The sequence below is a fragment of the Vicugna pacos genome, chromosome 15 (assembly GCF_048564905.1).
Source record: "Vicugna pacos chromosome 15, VicPac4, whole genome shotgun sequence".
Lineage (NCBI taxonomy): Eukaryota > Metazoa > Chordata > Mammalia > Artiodactyla > Camelidae > Vicugna > Vicugna pacos.
The window spans coordinates 53,709,326-53,728,471 of record NC_133001.1 but is presented as its reverse complement, the minus strand read 5'-3'; the positions used below and the strand labels follow the sequence as shown (position 1 = coordinate 53,728,471).

Below are 19,146 nucleotides of genomic sequence, written 5' to 3'. Positions count from 1 at the left end.
TCTCAGCCAAAGTTGCAGATGAGCCCGTGTTCTGCTGAGTTTCCATCCATCTCTCTCAAAACTTCGCATCTGTCCTTGTTTCCTTATGTAGCTGTTGAAGTCTTGGCTTATAGTCTTGATTGAAGCCTTAAGTGTAGTAAGAGCAGAGGCACCTCCATTTCATTGTCTATTGGGCACCTCAGGGGCCTGGCAAGGGACCGTGTATGGTGAGTCATGTGGGTTTGGGGATAGAAGGCCTGGGTTTTGATTCCAGCTTTACTGTTTATTGTGTGTTGTCAGTAAGCCCCATAGACTTTCCTAGACTGTGTTTCTTCATTTATGAAATGGTTATAATAATCCTACTGGCCATTGTTTTTTAAATAATGTCCTCAAATCCTATTCAGAAGGGATGCAATATAAATAAAATGAATGGAATTGTTCCTACTCTACCTTCATCAGGGGACTGTTGGCCAGCTGGGGCAGAGCATGACTGTGGGAGTATTTGATAAACAATAAATGCAGTACACACGCTATGTAGAGTTATTAGGGGCTCATTAAATATTTCCTGAATCCATGCTCAGTGGAAATAAAATGTCTTCCCCTTTGTCTTTTATCAGCCTGGGAAGAAAGGTCACAGTTTGATAATACACTTGGGAGGAGGGCAGAAGCAACTCTCACTGGAAGGACATAATCAAGAGAAGGGGGTAATGTCCGACACACAGTAGGTCTAAATAAATATATGTTGAATGTGGCTGATAAAAGTAAATGGTAGAGTGGTTGGGAAATTATGTCACAATAGAGAAAAATATTGAGAGTCGAAGGAAGCCAGTGTGAGCCCTGGTTAGGTTCTTTTCCCAAACTCTGAAGTTCCCTGTTCCTTTCAGTGCCTTACTATTTTTTTGTTCAGCACTTTACATCTGTTTATTTGTTCACGTCTCTATGCATTTGTTTATTTGTCTGATTATTCTGTTAGTTGAACATCTCTCTCCCCTTGCTAGATCATAAGCTCTCTGCGGCAGTGACTTCTGACTGTGTTCCCCACTCCCATATCCACAGTGCACCTGGCACCTGCACAGAGCAGATATGCCATAAATACTTGTAGAATGAGTAACGATAGACTTTATTATCTTCCTTTGGCTAGGAAGATATTCAAGCCATCTTTTTTTTTTTTTTTGCCCCAGAATTCTTTTATTTCTTTCCTATGCATGTTACTGCTGTGAACCACCCAATAGGAGGATGGTGTTCGTGGAAGAGCAGGAGGGGTACAGGGGCGGGGGCACTTGTTAACTCTCCCCCTTGATCAGCCTCACTTGTAGGAGTTTCCACTCCTCCTATGATTCACTGCATCAACCTTCTGGCTTCCTACTTAGCTCCATCTTGGATTATCTTGTCTGTTTATTTGCTTATTTGTCATTTGTCCTTTCTGGTCAAGCAGTGATCCGAATCCAGATGGCTTGGGATTCAGTTCTGGCACCATCGCTGATTAACTGTGTGGCGGTGGACAGCTTGTCTAACTGCTCGGGGCCTGAGTCTCCTGTGCTGCAACATGAGGATGATGACAGTTCCTGCTCCCAAAGTTGTTGGGAGGATCGAATTTGTTGATACTGCAGAGCACGTCGTAAACACCAGGCACATACTCAATGCTCAGTGAAGGGCTATAATTATTAATGTATAAGTAATAAGAAAACAGAAGCACTATGTCACTTACTTATTACACTGTCCCCAGTGTCTCATACAGAGTAGTCACTCACTACATATTGATGAATACGGGGGAGGGTGTAGCTCAGTGGTAGAGCATGTGCTTAGCATGCATGAGGTCCTGAGTTCAATCCCCAGTACCTCCATTAAAAACAAACAAATAAATAAACAAATAAATAACCTAATTACCTCCCCCACAAACCACCCTCCCCACCAAAAACAAAAATAAAAATAGGTGAATAAGTGAATAAATAGGTCAGAACAATTAGTTGTAATATAGACACTGGTCTTAACAATATCCTAGGTACAAGGAATTTTATTGAACAAACACATTTTTGAAAGTTGTCTGCTATATCACAGGCACTATGGGGAGATGCCAGGATTCATCTGTCGGTTACTTAGCAAATAATAATGGACCACTTGCTAGGTGCTGGCTGCTGTCCCAGGTGCCGGGTCACAGGCGGGGACAAGTCAGGTGCCGGAGCCCGCAGCCTAGAGGGGAAATGTGCCCGCGAAGATGAGGCTGGACTGCCGTCCTTGGGAGCCTGTAGCTGAGCTCGGGGGTGATCAGGCCAGAACATCACTGCCCCAAGGGCTGTGGACCCCAGGGGAGAAGGAGATGGCTGTCAGGCACTCAGGGCCTGGAAGTCTATGGCCTAAGCTACTAAGAGTGTGGTCCCGGAATCTTAACGCTTGACCCCAGACCTACTGAGTCAGAATCTGCATTTTAACAAAGTCCTCTGGTGATCCACACGCCCATCCAAGTTACTGACGGCCCAGAAAAGGTGTGAGGCTGATTTGTCAGGCAGAAAAAATGCACGTGTCATTTTTAGTAAAGACATAGGAACCTCTCCAGAACTTAATGAAGTGGCGGTCGATCATGGTGAATGCGGGAGCTGTGACTGATCTCAAATTTCCATCTGTTCGTTTGAAGTGGGAGAATCGATTTAAAGAATCGTTGCAGAAAGAAACTCTAAGCAGAGAACACTTCTGTTGGAGCCAAGTTAGGACTTCAGCTTGGTACCGTGAAAAAGTCCGGACCCTACAGGCGGGACGGGGGCTGTACACCCACATCAACATGGGGTGGGATGAGGCCCTGGAGAGGAGAGAGGGGTCTTCTAGGGAGACTGGGAGACGGAGGACCCAGGTCTGAGTCAGGCTGCATCCATCACTGGCCCTGTGCCTTTAGTCAGCTATTTACGTTTCTTTTTCTCTTCTTTCTTTCTTTTCTTTTCTGTTTTTTTTATTGAAATACAGTCAGTTTACAATGCCGTGTCAGTTTCTGGTGTACAGCGTGACGTGTCCGTCGTACATGTACATACATATATTCTTTTTCATTATAGGTTACTGTTTACATTTCTGAGCCTTGGTGTTCTTATCTGAAAAGGAATGTAGTATCTCCTTTATGGAATTTTTTTGGACAATGAATGTAATATTTAGACAAGGAGCACTGCGTCCCAAAAGTACAGTGGAATTGTTGTCATTATTACAAGCTTTGCACAGAGGGCAGAATGATACGATTCAGAATGTTGAGTCAAGAAGCGTTGCTCACTGTCCCAGCTCTGCCACTAAGTAGTTGTGCAGCTCTGACGATACTAGTAGGAGCTAAGATTTATTGAACTCGTGCTGTGTACCGGGTTCTGAGCTCAGGGCTTTCATGCACTAGCCCATTCAGTCATCAGGAACTCTTGTTAGTTGGTGGTTATTTTCCTTTTGCAGAGAAAGTTGATGCGGCTCAGGGAGAGGAAGTAACTTCCCCAAATCTCAGCAGGGCGAGCTGGCTGTCAGTCTGGCTCCCTACCCAGAGCTCCAAAGGACAACGCGGTGCAGAGTGAGATACAGCTTCCAGCGTTCTTCTCAGGAGCTTCACATACAGACAGTGCAGCCCAGCCTCAGCCATGGTGGCAGCTGCTCTGACTCCGTGCAAGGAACTAGTGACAGGAGCGTTTCCGCCTGCAGTTTGTTGTCTTCTCTTCTGAAAACACACCATCATCACACTCCTCAGAAGGGGTTGTAATTGTGTATTTGTTTTATTACCCACTATACTGAGCTCAGTGAATATTTGTTGACCCAAAATAAATCAAATTCCCAGGTGTATTAATGTCCTAGGGCTGGTCTAGTAAAGTACCATAAATTGGATGGCTTAGAACAAATCATTTGATTGTCTTTCTGAAGGCAAGAAGCTCAAAACCAAGCTTTGGCAGGACCGTGCTCCATCTGAGCCTCCAGGTAGAACCCTTCCTTGTCTCTTCCTAGCTTCTGATGCTTTGCCAGTGACCTTTGGCATTCTTTGGCTTGCAGACGTGCATCACCACAACCCCGTGCCTCATGGGGTGTTCTTCCTGTGTCTCCACACCATCTTCCCTCTGTGCATGTCTGTCTCTACATCCCAATTTCTTCTTATGAGGTGGACACTGGTCCTTTGGATTATGATCCACCCTGGAGGACCTCATCTTAAATTGATTAAATCTGCAGAGATTCTATTTCCAGGGTTACGTTCTGAGGTACTGGGGATTGGGACTTCAACATATCTTATTTTAAGGGGACACAATTCAACTCACTACACGAGGCAAGGGAGCTGGTGGCTTTATGGGGTTAGCAAGATTAGCATGACAAGGGAATGCGGTGGATATGCAGGGGTCTGGGGGCTTCTTGGGATCCTCGCCTGAGCAGGGAGGGCTATGGGAAGACAGTCTTTAAGCACTGAGTCATACCTGCATTCTGGGGCTCTGCTACACACGCTCAGCCTAAAGTTACCGGAATATTGCTTCCCAGTTTCTGAGTCCAGCCTGTTAAGTAGGACCCTATCATCTCCCCAGAGGGCTAGAGTCTGTTCCTGCCTCCCAGCCTCCACCCTCCACCTGAAACCCTGAGGCACACTCTCGGACTTCTGGCTGTGCTGCTAGACTGCCTCTTTAGCGATCTGGATCTGTTCAAATCAAGTCTGAGTTCATCTTGCCTCTGTGGGCTCCTAATAGCGGTAGGTACAGTGTTCTGGCTTCCTTTGGTTGAAAATCCGATTGAGACCTCATCTCTGGTCCTCATGACTGCCCCACCGTGGGGGCTGCACTGGGGTAGGGTGGAGAGCATCTCCTTGAAATAGAAGAAGCAATGAAGCCCAGAGGGTTTCTTCTGACTCACGCTCGGCCACACAGCTAGTAAGTGGTGAAGTCGGAGGTTGAATCCTGTTGCATCTGACCCCGCCATCTGTGTGTTTCTTCTACCCTACTCCCCCTCGGCCAGAGGGCTTGAGGGCAGCTCTAGGGAGGTTTCGACCCCATATCCCTAGCAATATTTGAGTAAGCCATCCTCTTAAATGACCACCTGCCTCACTTGAATCTTTGTCCTCTTGATCCTCGAACCAGAGGATCAGGGTGGGTGAGTCTAAAGCAGCCCCCGTCATGGAACACATGGTCCTCTGTTCGACCCTGCATGGCTCTCTGGGTGTGAGCTGCCAGCAGCCAGTGTAGGGGTGCTGGGGTGCTCCTGTCCTCCAGAAGATGCTCTAGGCTTCAAGGCTGTGGGGGATTCATCACTTACCAAAGTAACCAGAAGGTTGACCTTCCAGAACCCCATAAAGTTAGCTCTCCCCTGCTTCCTGTGAGATCCCCATCATAAATGGGCTTCTGAAGGTTGCCAGTGTTGTCCAACTAAGGATAAACCAGAGCAGTGAGCTTGACACATGTTTCTTTAAAAAATAAATAAATAATTGATTTTTAACATCTGAAGTATAGTTGATTTACAATATTGTGTTAGTCCGGTGTACAGCATAGTGATTCGGTTATACACACATACATAGATACACATTCTTTTTCTCTATAGATCACTGCAAGCCATTGAATATAGTTCCCTGTGCTGTACAGTAGGAACTTGTTGTTTATCTGTTCTGTAGTTTGTATTAGCCAATCCCAAACTCCCAGTTTATCCCCCCCTCTTCCCTTTATCCCCTGGTAACCATAAGTTTGTTTTCTGTGGACAGACAGGTGTTTTGCAGAGAGAACTCAGTAGTGGACAAGGTCTGAAGAGGAGCCACCTTGGCGTCTCCGGTTCCTGTATCTCTGGCTCCCTCCCATAGATGCTACGCGGCGTGGGGGCTGGGAGGGCATATACCACGCGGGGCTGTTTTTGTCAGCCAAGCCGCAGAAAGGAACCACACGGCCCCGAGGCCAACCTTGGCCAACCACAGGGGCCAGCTCTCAGGAGGGACCGTGGGGACAGCAGGATTTGGGTTTCCGCTTTCTCACAGGAAGACTCAATTGATCTCCTGGGGACCGCAGGGGCCTTGCCGAGCCGGGGTGACTCAGCTTCCTTTGTGTGCCTCCGCGGAGAGGGAGGACCCCTGACAGCACAGGGCTCCTTTCGCCTGCGAGTTCCCGCTCTACTTCCTGCTCTCAAAAACCTCCAGTAACTATTCAAGTCTCTGTTTACTGGAAGGCTTGTTGAAAACACAAGTTTGTACTTCACATTTCTACAGCATTTGTCACCTGACGAAAACGTTTTCTCACACATCGATTCATCCAGTGTTCACACCAGCTCTGAGACTGCAGGGAGCTATTGTCATCACTGTTATGCATATGAGGAAAGGGAGACTCAGCCAGTGAAGCGGAGTGGCCAAGGCTGCGTGACTTATTGGAGGAGGATTGGTGCTGAAGCCCAGGGTTCTAGAATACTCATTAAGGATCTCATTGCACCTTCTTGGGTGGCCCTCAGCATATAGCCCATATCATGTGCTCGCTGTGTGTTCCTAAAATGTTTGTTGATTGAATGACTGATCATAACTTTCATTCATTGTGAGATGAATCCTTTGGGTTCTATGCAAGCTGCTCTGGGGCAGTGGGAAGGACAGAGTCTTTGGAGAGACAATTCAGGTTCCAATTACACTAAGACACACCTTAGCTACAGGGTTTTAGGGAAGGTACAAATTCTCTGAACTGCAGTTTCCTCTGGACACAGAGGATACTAATGATGACTTTTTAGGGCAGGTCTAAGATTTAAATGAAATAATATGGCCCAGGGGATGGGACAGTATTTGCTACATAGAAGGTGTGGAGCAGCACAAGGTTCTTTCCATTGTCCTCGTAGTCACACTTAGCTTCAGAAAGTCACCAGAGATAAATCTTGCAGTTATCTTCTTTATATATGGAACAATGTCTTTGCTTAGTAATCTTGGAAAAATTAATGACACAAATGTACAAAGCAAATAAAGTCTGGTCCTGGCTGCTTTAGTCATTCTAATCAAGAAATGAGCTATAGCCTATATGTGAATTTCCCAGTTCAGTGCTCGAAGTTCTCAGTGCTAAGATTTGTCATCACTTCTTTTGACTTATTTTGGATAGATAAAATTTCTAGCCTTGTAAACAGAGTAGAGCAGGCTTCTGCACTGCAGATTCTCTGTCTGTGTTTCTTACTCCTCATTAGACGATCTGACTTTCATTGCTGCTTCCTCTTGCTTACCTGCAAGGGGTCGCAGAGGCATTCGTCAGGGTGAGAAAGTGGCATGGGGTCTGAAATTTCAGACTCAGAAATAATACTTCTATTTCAATAAAATGCAGAAACAGTCAAGATGCTATTTCTTTTTAAAAATGTCCTTTATTTCACCAATTGGATGTTTTCTGTGAGTTAAATTCTTCTTTGATGCTGAATATGTAATAATATCTTAGATTTCAAATTCCTACATCCAGGAACTATGTCACTACACTGTAGTGAGTATAGAAAGGGAAATAAATAAAAGAAGGCATAGGAAGAAGTGATTAAAGGTACCCTTAGCAGTCAGGGAAGCTTTACAGAAGGTGTGTTGGGTTTTAAGGGATGAATAGGAGTTTTCTAGTTGAGGAGAAGAAGAAAGTAGCATTTTGGGTAGTGAAAATGGCATGAATAGTTGCCCAAGGGTAGCTAATTCATGGTTTGGAAAATAATGATTAGAGTAGTGTAGCTAGAACTGTGTTACCAGGTCAAACTTAGGGGACCCAGTTAGATGTGAATTTCAGATAGACAATGAATACATTTTTAGCATGAGCATGTCCCAAATATTTAATGAGACATGCTTATACTGAAAACATCATTTGTTGCTTCTCCAAGGTTCAAATTTAATTGATCATCATATATTTTTACTTATTAAATCTGGTGATCCTAGACTAAAGGACAAAGCAGATGAGACCATATTACGTAGGTCTTTGACTTTGATTTCATCATTGACCCATTGGTTTTTTAATATGTAGGTCTTTGAAAGTCATGCTTGAAAGTTTTGGCTTCAGTCTCGTGGGTGGTCTTGGAAGGTTTTTAAACTGAGACATGATATCATCAGATTTCTGATATTATGCAGGCTTCATGGAGGATGATCTACAAAGGGGGAAACCGGAAGCAAGGACATTGATTTAAACAGAGAGAAAAAGGGGGGTTTGAACCAGGGAAGCAACCAAGAGATTCTCAGGCAACAGACTGCGGAGATATTTTGGAGATGGAAGCCACAGGGCTTGCTGAGAAAGGCCGAGTGTGTTGGCAATCCTTTCTTGTTACAGACACCGGTTTATTTGTCCTTGAAAACTTACGACCTTCTGAACATTCACTCCCAATAGTCTTGGGATTGAGGATTCTCTGGAGACTGGAATTCTGTGCCATTAACCACATGACTCAGCTCTTCATTTCTTTAAAATGTACACTCAGGCTCAACTCTGAGCCGGATAATCACAACTTGATTAAGTGGCCAAGTTCATGCTGGGTACAGGTGGAAATACTTAGCGCCATAACTTTAGAAGGGTCTTTGAAGAAGTCTTCTATACTTTCTTAGGAGACAGATACTTTTCAAAAGAAAGTGTATGTTTTGGAAGGGGAGGGATGTTGTTTATTTCTGAGATTAAATACATCTCCAAAGTTATGGAATAGACTTGGATTCTGTAGACTTGTTGCAGAGAACTCACCAAATCATGTTGGAAGAAATTGCTTGTCACCTTCCTCCTGTTAACAGCTGGAGAAGTTGCAGCCCAGAGAAAAGACATGACCAGCTCAGGGTGGCAGAACTTGGGCGAAGGTAGAGAATTCATGACTCCCAGTTAAAGTGCAGTGGGAATTTTCTAAACATCTAGTATTTGGAAGCACAGCGCCATTCTTCTCTGTAACTACCAAATTACAAAGAATTTCTCCTTGAGATTTTTCCGTTTGAACGAGAGTATTAACACAAGTTTTTTAAAAAACGGATTTCATGAAATTGTGTCATTTGAGAATAACCATATCCTATTCCTATTGACAGCCCTTTTGAAATAGATTGACCTAGCCTAATTCGGGAAGAGTTTCAAAGTTTTTGGAACTTGGAAAAAGAAAAGTTTATATAAATAGGAAATCACAGTTACTTGGTGAACACATTCTCCATTGTAAGATTTTGACATTTTGGCAAAGGCAAGCTTTCCTTTCAATAGATCAACTTTCAGAACCAAGTTGTATTTGAAAAGAATAAAACAAAAAGGATTGTATTTACATTTCAAGGATGAAATGTCTTTCCTCCTTAGGAATCTGAGGAATGCTGTCTGGGACTCCCACCTGGCTCCTGTTGCTTCATCAGTTCCAGAAAGACCTTCACTGTCGGAACATCCCAAGGTAACTCCTCTTTCAGGTCTGGGGGATGTGCTCCTTATAAACAGACTTATCAAAATCCTCCCTCCTATCCTCAGTAATGAGATATGACAACCAAACACGTCCTGAGCTTTGTTACCTACTCTGTGTTCAATCCTAATAGGGAATTTGATTTTGTTTCTAAAATCTCAGTCACTGGATATCTTTTTTTTTTTTTTCCTATCTTATGTGTGTCACCTTCCAGCCCCTTCTGAGGTAGGAAAGATGGGGAGGAGCAAGGACCAGTGATTCTGGAGTCACAGGGGCCCTGGGGCCATGTTCTCACTGGCATCACCTCTGAACCACACACCTTTTCCTGGCGTTGCCCTCGGTTCTTCATGGCGATTTGGCACATTCTCTCTTCCTTGTTAATGTTGATGAAAACTGCTATGAAACCATAAGTGCTGATCACCAAGTGAGGTATATGGACAGCCAGGACCTTCAAGTGGCTCTTGGGGACAGTATACAGTATATGGTCTAAGGAAGCTGATCCGTGATGTATCAGGCCTCTGCCAACCCCCACTGCACACCTGCCCTGCCAAGTCCCCATCCTCTTCTCCTTTTATTTATTCAGCAACATGTCTTGAGCATCTTCTGTGCACCAGCCCTGGGGCATGGCAATGAACAAAACAGGCCAACACTGGCCAAATATTTCTCCCCCTGGATTTACTGATACCCAAGGCCCCCAATTCTTGTGATGATGTGAATTCTGTGAGAATGTAACACATTTCTCTTTCATTTGATGGCAATCTAAAACCTTGACATAAAATATAATCTGGATTGATTGAAAAGTTGCCTTAAAATGGTTCTCCCACAGGATCTGGATGTCTGGGTTTACACGTGTGTCACTGAGCACGTTAGAGCCAGTGATCATTAAATGGAGAGTGAACTTTCCATGCATTTTCTCTGTGGGGGTGGGCGGTCAGTGGACATATCCTTGAGCTCTGAATGGGTTCCTTTTCTCTAGGTGGGTTTCACTTAGTTCTCAAGTATAAGAAGCACTGGTCAAGTAGCAGGACCAGGATGCTCGTAGCTGCCTGCCGCCATCACGTTCTCTCCAAACTTTGATCACACAGGTCTCATAGGAGGCAGAAAAATGGTCCCCCAGAGATGTCCACACCCCAATGCCTGTGAATATGTCACATTCCGTGTTAAGAGTTGGAATTAAGGGAGATTATCCTGTATTATATGGTGGGCCCGATGTCCTCATGTGAGCCCTTAAAAGTAAAAGAGGTATACACACCCAGAAGAGTTAAAAACAGAACTCCAACAAATGTGTGTCTGTGTGAGCTCATACCTGTCCTGCTCACCGTAGTCAGAAGGTGGTAACAGCTGATGTCCAGGAATGGACAAAATGCGGTATATGGACACAGCGAAATATTATTCAGACGTAGAAAGGAATGAAGTACTTATACATATTACAATATGGATGAGCCCCTAAAACATAATACTAAGTGAAAGAAGGCAGACACAAAGGTCACCTATTACATGAGTCTATTTAAATGAAATATCCTGAATAGGTAAATCCACTGAGCCAGAAAGCAGATTGGTGGTTGCCGAGGACTTGGGAAAAGAGGAATGGGGAATAATTGCTTACTTTAAAGTTGTTCTGACTAAAAAAATAAACTCATATTATCAGCAATGAGTTTTCATCAATCTTCTTTGTGTTGTGCAATGCCAGTTTTAAATGCAAATATAAGAGCAGTGAACCTGTATGGGGAATTACCCAAGTTACACAGTTTGTATTTTATGGCTGATACATACAAGTTCAAGGGGAAAATGAGAAAGAATTTCAAGCGGTGACAGCAGAGCACTGAACCACATCCGGGGCCTTCTGAGTGCAGGGTCCTGTGTGGTTGCCCAGGCTGCACACTTTGAAACTGGTCCCGAACACACTGCCTTCCCTTTCCTGAGTCATGTCCTCATCTCCTTGATGGCACTCCTAGCATCTCTAAAATAACCTGTGTGCCCTTGAACCCTTGTCTCAGTTGCTTTGCATGCGGGAATCCACACTCTGTCCCCATCACTGGATTCACAATGCTGGGCACAAGGAGGACAGGATAAGGAAATGCTTGGAGAAGTCAGCCTGTGCTTTGGGAGAGGCTAGGGGCTGGGGTGGTGCAGATGCCTTCCTGGAGAAGGTGGGGTGAGCCGCGTCTTAACAGAACGTGTAAACAGGTTAGCAGGGTAGATGGTGGAGGGGAGTCTGTGTTGAGACTGGACAGTGCTGTTAGGGGCTTAGGGACAGCCTTCGTAGCTGCCCCCAAACCAGGTTTCAAAGGCTCTTGTGCACGTGATCATGTGAGTTAAGGCAAAGCCCATAGGCAGAAAAGGTAGGTGGAGCTACACTTCCCTTATAGGTGGAGACGTGCGACCACAGGTACCCAAATCCTGGGGGAATGGGGGAGGCTTCACTGGGACCCAGCTCTTTTGATCCTGGAGCCCGTGGTGTCTCACAGTGCCCCGTGGCTCTGGGACACCGAAAGAAGAGGTGTCATGAGGAGGAGTAGGTCAGAGGAGCCCAGTGGGTCCTGGGCACACATGCGCATGTAGGGAGGTTGGATGTTCTCTCTCTGGTTCGGTAAAAAAGATGTGGAGAAGTTAACTGAGGGACCCAAGGTCTTATATTTTAATCTACATTAGAACTGATTTCTGTGAGAAAAGCAGAACTGACTTTGACCATTTTGACTAAAAGCATCTTTCCTGAAACTGTGACCCGAATCAATGTGGGAGCTGTCTGCCCTTACTTCTAATTCTGATTTTGCAAGGAGGGCCCTGCCAGGAAATTATCTTGGGGTTGGAGGTGAGGAAGGGGTTTTGAAAGAGAGAAAGAAACAAGATTTAAGATCATGGCTGTTGGCGACCCAGGGTGCCCGAGGGTCTGTGCCGGTGGACAAGGGTCCTGGAGGAATAGTGTTAAATGGCTTGTGAGTTTCCCCTTGAAACCTCTCAACCTTTCTTCCAACACCCAGAAGACAGGACCAAAATATGCTGTGTGTTATTTTGTTCTAAAGCTTCTTTTCTTTTTCTTTTCCTAACTTCTGTAAAAATAAAATAACTTTGAGATGACGGTCATTTGTGAAAATGTAAGTCAACAAAATGGAATTTATAAACTTTAAGTGAAGCAAAATGTTTGGATTATCTTGTTTCAATTAAGATGCTGTGTTTTTGCCTTTCAAGAATGAGGATTCCGCTGTGTTCTGTACTGAAACACACTGCGTCCTGTGGTTAACTTTCCAACAAGGAGAAAATGGAAGGGAAGGGGAGGGTCCTGGAATGACAGGGGAGGAGGGTGTCGAGTGACGCAGTAGAATTAGCACAAGTTTCAAGTCAGAGAGGCCTGAATTCACATCCTGGATCTGTGCTCACTGACAGCGTGACATTGGGTAATTTACCTAACCTCTCTGAGCCTCCGTTTCCTTATCAGTAAAATGAATGGATTTACACCTACACATTTGTTTTCGGGGGATGATTAAATGAGATAATGCATGTAGTTTAGCCTGCTGCAGAGGAAGCCCTCAGTAAATACCTATTGAATGAATAAATAATAACTCGAGAATATGATGATTCCTGACTGTCTGTGGATCACACTCCGGTTTTCACTGTACCTTTGAGAATCTCTTGTTACCTAGAATATTGTCATTCCATTGTGGCCTCCTAGACCTCATTTTCCAAGCAATTGATTTCAACTTCCTTAATTTTGCTGGCCTTTATTTTAGGAGTTGAGAGCAGTCCTTCTTCCCTCCTTCCTTCTTTCCTTCCCTCATTCATTTGAAAATGCATATTAAAGTTCTGTTACATTCCAGGCACTGGCTTGGGAGTAAAGGCCATGAGGTCAGGAAGACTTGGCCCCTGGGAAGTTCACAGTCTTGTGGAAGAGACACGAGGGAGGTTGCTCTGGGACTAGTAAGGAGGTTAGGATGGCCAGAGCATGGATGCCAGGCGGGCCCCGGGGAGGTGAGAACTCAGAGGCCAGAAGGGACCAGACTGCACAGATGTCACATGCCTGTACGCGGTGTTTGGATTTCACTCTGCCGGCAAGCGGGAGGGAGTGCAGAGTGTAAAACTGGCCAAAGGCATGTGTTAGATTCCATCAGGGAATAGACCTGAGTGGGTGGTGATGTCAGGCAGCTCGGTCAAGAGGCTATTTTAAAATCCAGCTGAGTGATGAGGAAGGTCAGAACTTAGAGACGATGCAGGTGGCGGGAAGAGACGGCTGGGGACAGCTCCAACAAGAAATGGTGGGGGAGGAGGTGGGGAATGAGGAAGGGTTGGAACATGGAAGTTAGAATGAGAAAGCTGGGGGCGAGGGAGCCCTTTCCTCATTTCCTCTAAAGCAGAAGCTCCTCTCCATGTACAAGTGATTGTCTTACCCCGAGAATGACCTAAGAACTGCCTGATTTCACAACTGGGCATTCCAGGCCTGCTTTAAACATGTGTTGAATGAACGGAGCTGGAAATGGCACTCCTGCAGGAAGCCAAGATCAGGGCTGGACCGCTACTTTGACCCCGTCTTATTGCTCATCATCTTCTCAGTTGTAGCCTTCGTAACCAGTCCTATGCTTTGCCCCTCAAGGTTGTCTTCAGGGTCTCCTCCTGGGGCCCCTGTGCCCTGGCCGTGAGCCCAGAGAGGGTGAACATGGCAGGGCAGCTCCCAGCTCCCCTGCCCCCAGCATCTCTCCTCCACAGCAGACCATGGTCTGGGTCTTGTTATTTCAGTGCAGAATCGTGGCAGCCTGGGCACTGCATCAACTCAGCTGGCCGGCTGGGGCCCCGGGTCTGTTTGGGTTGGAAACTGCAAGTTGTCCTTTTTGCAAAGTAGGATGATCCGAAGCTCCTTTCCTAGGCTGACCCAGGCTCAGCTCATAGGCCTGTGGCCCATTTGTCTCTGAGCAGAAGGGAGGAGCCGTAGCAGGATTCCAAGTCCAAGCTGGGTTCTTTAGTTTCACAACTGAATGCACACAGCATCTCCAACTCAACAAATACTCTCTAATCGGCGATTGAAAATTCATCCACTCAGGTTCCTTGCCAGCAGTGTCACACAGCACCGTGTACTAAAGAACACTTTTTCCAGCCCAGGGAAAACCTGGGTTTGACTTCTGGTTCTGCCACACATGACTGCTGGGGAGGCCTTGTGGATTTGTTAGAACCTCTGTGCCTCGGTAGTCACAGGGCACCACGGGACAGTTGTGGCTCTTCCATGGATGAGAATGCGCCTTTCCCTGTGTTTGACTTAGTTCATCCTCACACCCAAAGGGCGTTTACCTCCTGTCCTCTAACTTGTCCAAACTCCAGCTTCGTAACAACAGTTTAATGATTCACCTTCTTATTTAAGTCAAGTTTCTTGAGGCACAATTTATATTTAGTAAATTTCTGCCTTTTTGGGTGTACAGTTCTATAAATTTTGAAAAAAACGCGTACTGTTTTGTAATCACCCCCATGGTCAAGATACAGAACATTTCCATCATTCTAGTGTTCCCTCATCCCTCCTTTGTAGTCAATACCTTCTTCCACCTGCAGCCCCGAGCACCCATTGATCTGTTTCTATGCCTATAGGTTTGCTTTTTCCAGAGTGTTGTATAAATGAAATCAGACAGCCGGATGTAGCTTGGATCTGGCTTTCACGTAGCCTAATGTGTTTGAGAGTCGTCGATGTTGCTATTTGTATCAGTACTTTATTCCTATTGCTGCGTATTATCCCTTTGCGTGGATGGACCACGGTTGGTTTATCCACTCACCCACTGATGATGTTTGAGTTGGTCCCAGTTTCTGAAGCCCATGAGTAAAGTTGCCACAAATACTTGCACACAGGTTTTTGTGTGGACATATGTCTTCATTTGTCTTGGACAGTTACCTAGGTGTGGGATTGGTGGGTCTTATGGTAAGTCTGTGCTTAAGTGTATAAGAAACTGCCAAACTCTTTTTTAAAATGGCTGTGTCATTTTAATGACTCACTGTTTGGAAAATTAAACTTTCATTTTGAGATGATTGTAGATTTCCATACAGTTGTAAGAAATAGTAGGGAGAGATCCTGAGAGCCCGGGTATCTGTGCTCAGTTTTCCCTGGTGATAACATCTCCCAGAACCATAGGACAGTGTCACAGCCTGGATACTGAGGTTGTCATGGTCAAGGTGCAGAACATTCCCACCACCAGCAGGGTTCATTATACGGCTCTTTTACGGCCCCTCCTTAGTTTCTGGCAATCCAGCAATCAGTTGTCCATTTCTATAATTTTATCATTTCAAGAATGTGATAGAAATCAAGAATGTGAGTGAAAATCACACAGTCTGTAACCTTTTGGGACTGGAATTTTTCACTTAGTACAATTCCCCTGGAGAATCATCAGGTTGTTCCATGTATCGATAGTGGTCCCATTTTATTTCTGAGTGATTTTTCTATGATATGGGTATATCCCAGTGTGTTTAACCAGTAACCATCAAAAGATACCCGTGTTGTGTGTTATTTCCAGTTTTAGGCAACTACAAATGAAGTTGCTATAAGTTTTCATGGACAGAATTTTGTATGAGCATGTTTTCTTCCTCTAAACATCCAGAGGCAATCGATGGGTCAGATGGTAGTTGCATATTCAGTTTTATAGGAAACTGCAAACCATTTTCCAGCCTGGTTGCACCATTTTTATATTCCCACCAGCAATGGATGAAAGATTCAGCTTTCCACATCCTCATCAGCTCTTTATTTCTTCAATTTTTCATGGAGATTTATTTTCCCCAAAGGGATCAACAATATGCCCTTGAATTTGTAAGTTTTACAATTTAAACTATCATTTCTGTAAGCAATTCTTTATGTAGCTCAGTGTCCTTTAGGTGAGGAGCTGTCTGAAGTTAGACCAAACAAAGATAAAAGTTTGTGTTCCCTGTAAACTGGCAAGTTTGATTTGACATCCAGAGCTGTACAAAGCATACTATTTCCCTTTTTGACTTGGCTGCTAGGATGTTCAGTACCAAGTGTTATGTTCATTGTCAGGGTCTTGCATTAACCTCTTTTCATTGCTTGTTCATGTCCTTTTTATTACGCTGCAAATAATTCATTGCCTAAGCTGTCCCAGAGCATCCCTTCCTCGTGTCCCTATGAGCACTTAGCTTGGTCTATCACTGTGTTCGCAAAAGTGAGTTATAACCGTGTTCATGGAACTGCTCACCCACAGTATGAAGAACACCTCCGGGATAATGCCCTGAGCTCTCACTGCTCTATCCCCTCTAAAGATAAATGTTTGTGCATTCATTCATTAGATATTTAAGGAGCATTTGTGTGGATTTTATATAGGTTTTGGCTTTGCAAAGTCATAGTCCAGAAGGAAAAGTGAAGCTCTGACTCTGAATAATTATTAAACCAGGCAAAATGTATTGAGTAATTTAAAGGAATTAAGGTGCTTAAGGAGTTAGAGATGAGAGAAATGGTGTCTACAGTAGAGATATGGAAGGCTTATTTGAATAGTTTTATGAATTTTTAATAATTAATGTCTTCAGCATCAGCTGTTTAAATCCTTTCAGGGACTAGGTGGAACTGTATAAGGTACTGTTACCTCCGAGGGAGGTGCCGTGGGGAAAGCAGTCTGTGGGTTATTTGGGGAAGTCTGGTGCTGGGGCTCTCTCTGCCTGTCAGTAAAGGCAGAGCTGAGGATGTCACTGGGTTGGGGGGAGGCAGCAGGGGAGAGCATTGCCTGTCTCAGGAAAAACCATCTAAAGCTGAGTGCCAAAAAGACTATGATTTGGAGAGAAATGAAGGCACATCTTTCTGGGATGACTGAAGGGCCCAGGAACTTTATAGAGATTTCAAAAGTTAGAAGCGAGAGGAGTTAATGGCCCTGGGAGTGTGGAGAACGGCCTGCCCTTTGGGGGTCCCGAGGAGACCCAGACGGATGGAGCTGCCTGATGGCAAAGCCTCTGCTTGTTCTCATGACCACAGGCGGGCCAAGAACAATGAAGGCCAGACGCCCATGACCTCAGAGAAGCCCAAGGGACCCTGGACCCTCCACAACTGGTGTCTGATGGCTGACCCAAGCATTGCTATTATTATTATTGTTATTATTATTATTTTTACAGCTAACCCCCTAAAGCAAACAAATGCAGAAGTGAAAGAAAGGCTTCTTATAGAGCAAAGGGGGCCATGGGTCTGGTGGATACAAAATTGTTCTCATGACAAAGCTGTTGGTCGCCTGTGGCTGTTTTCCTGGGAATATTTTGACAGCTGCTGGCCAGGCTGGTTCCATACCGGGGACACGGGTGGGTATGTTGTCCACTGCTCACTGAGCTACGAAAAATGGGAGAAGTTCCTCTCTTAACTGTCTTAAAGACTGGCGGTGCCTCTCCTGAGCGTTTGCTTTGTCTTTTAGACTCTCTGATCGTATTTCTCTCTTTGCACTGACTGCTAGAAATTCAAGGTTGAATTTGTGACCCAAATCTTGTAAAGGTGCAGCGCTTCATGACATCAGAGTGAAGGGCAGTGACAGCTTCAAGTCTTGCCTTTATTTTCTCGCTTTCATTTCCTTCTTTGCAACCTGCTGTGTGCTGCTTTTCTTTAACCCTTGATTTTTTTTGGTAATAAACGTGAATGCAAAACCGAGGAAGTAGTTCCTGGGCTTGATTTACACTGAGCTGATTCCCGAAGTTTGATCTCCGCTCCGGAAAAAAATGGGTCCCAGAGGACGTTGTAATTACAGTCATGGTGATTCCTAACATTAATAGAGAACTTACTGAATTTCAGTTTTTGCTAAACTTTGTACCAATATGAACTCAGTGCTTTTACATTGCCAGATGCCATTATTGTCCCCATCTTACAGGCAACTAGACAGACACAGAGAAGTGAAGTGACTTGCCCAAAGTCTCACAGCGCATAAAAGACAGAACCAGGGTTTGAATTTAGGAAGACTTATCTTTCTTGAAGAAACCTACTTCATCATCTACACATTGTTATTAAAAAATTCCTTGAAAGCGCTGAAATGTAACTAAGCTTGGTACTCAGTTACCCCAATTTTGTCACTTAACATCTGTGTGACTTTGTGTAAATTCTTAATGTTATTTGAAAATGGAGCTGATGGCATCGATCTCCTGGGTTGATCTGAGGATTTAATGAGATAATCTTGGTTAAATCTGGCATGTAAAATAGTTACAGTACCAGCTGACCCTAATTAAGTGATGGCCAAGAGAACACTGGATAGTGGAGCCTAGATCTAGTCCCAACTCCAATTCCTGCCAATAAAATAGGGTATGATCTTTCCACAAACTTAAATAAGATCAGAGACGTGAACTGGTTTTGTAAGTGATGGATGGTGGGATCATGTCCAACGTCGTCAGGCTAATGAGGAAGTTGGACCTGCAGATCTCCAAAGTCCTTCCCAAGCAGGTGACAGGGGACAAATGCTTCCACTGATTTTCTTCAGTTTTTTTTTTTTTAACTGAGTATAAGCTGTTACAGGTAACATGGGATGGTTTATGCTGCTGCTGGAATTGGTCTTGGCCAGAATTCAGTGCAGGATTCTATTTATTCAGGTCCTATTTGGATAAGTGGGCTTCTCTGAATGTCCTGCCTACAGCTCAGAACTCATCATGTCTAAACACAAACTTACTTTATTTCACTTCAAATCTGATCTTTCCTAGAGTTTCCTCTCATTTCATGGCAGCACCATCTACCATGTTGCCCAGAGAGAAATCTAGAGTCATCATTTGATTCAGGATCTACCTTGCCTCCATCCTCAGGCACAGGCCCACCCAACTATCAGTTCTGCTAAATCTGCCACGTAGCTTTTTCTGCAACAGGGCCCCATTTCTCCATCCCCTCTGCCGGTGCGGTGCCTTACACAGGAACTCTTTTCTAACGCTTCAGCTCTAGTCCTAAAAGATGGT

The 19,146-nt window shown here is 44.6% G+C and overlaps 1 long non-coding RNA gene across 6 annotated transcripts in view; it reads left to right on the top strand.

Annotated features, from left to right (window-relative positions):
• Positions 1-19,146, top strand: part of LOC140685784 (uncharacterized) — a 185,048-nt gene that overhangs the window by 146,247 nt on the left and 19,655 nt on the right. For all 6 annotated transcript variants that reach the window (XR_012059218.1, XR_012059217.1, XR_012059219.1 and 3 more), the window contains one exon: positions 9,180-9,267. This is a non-coding gene — a long non-coding RNA (uncharacterized lncRNA). The remainder of the gene's footprint in view (positions 1-9,179; positions 9,268-19,146) is intronic.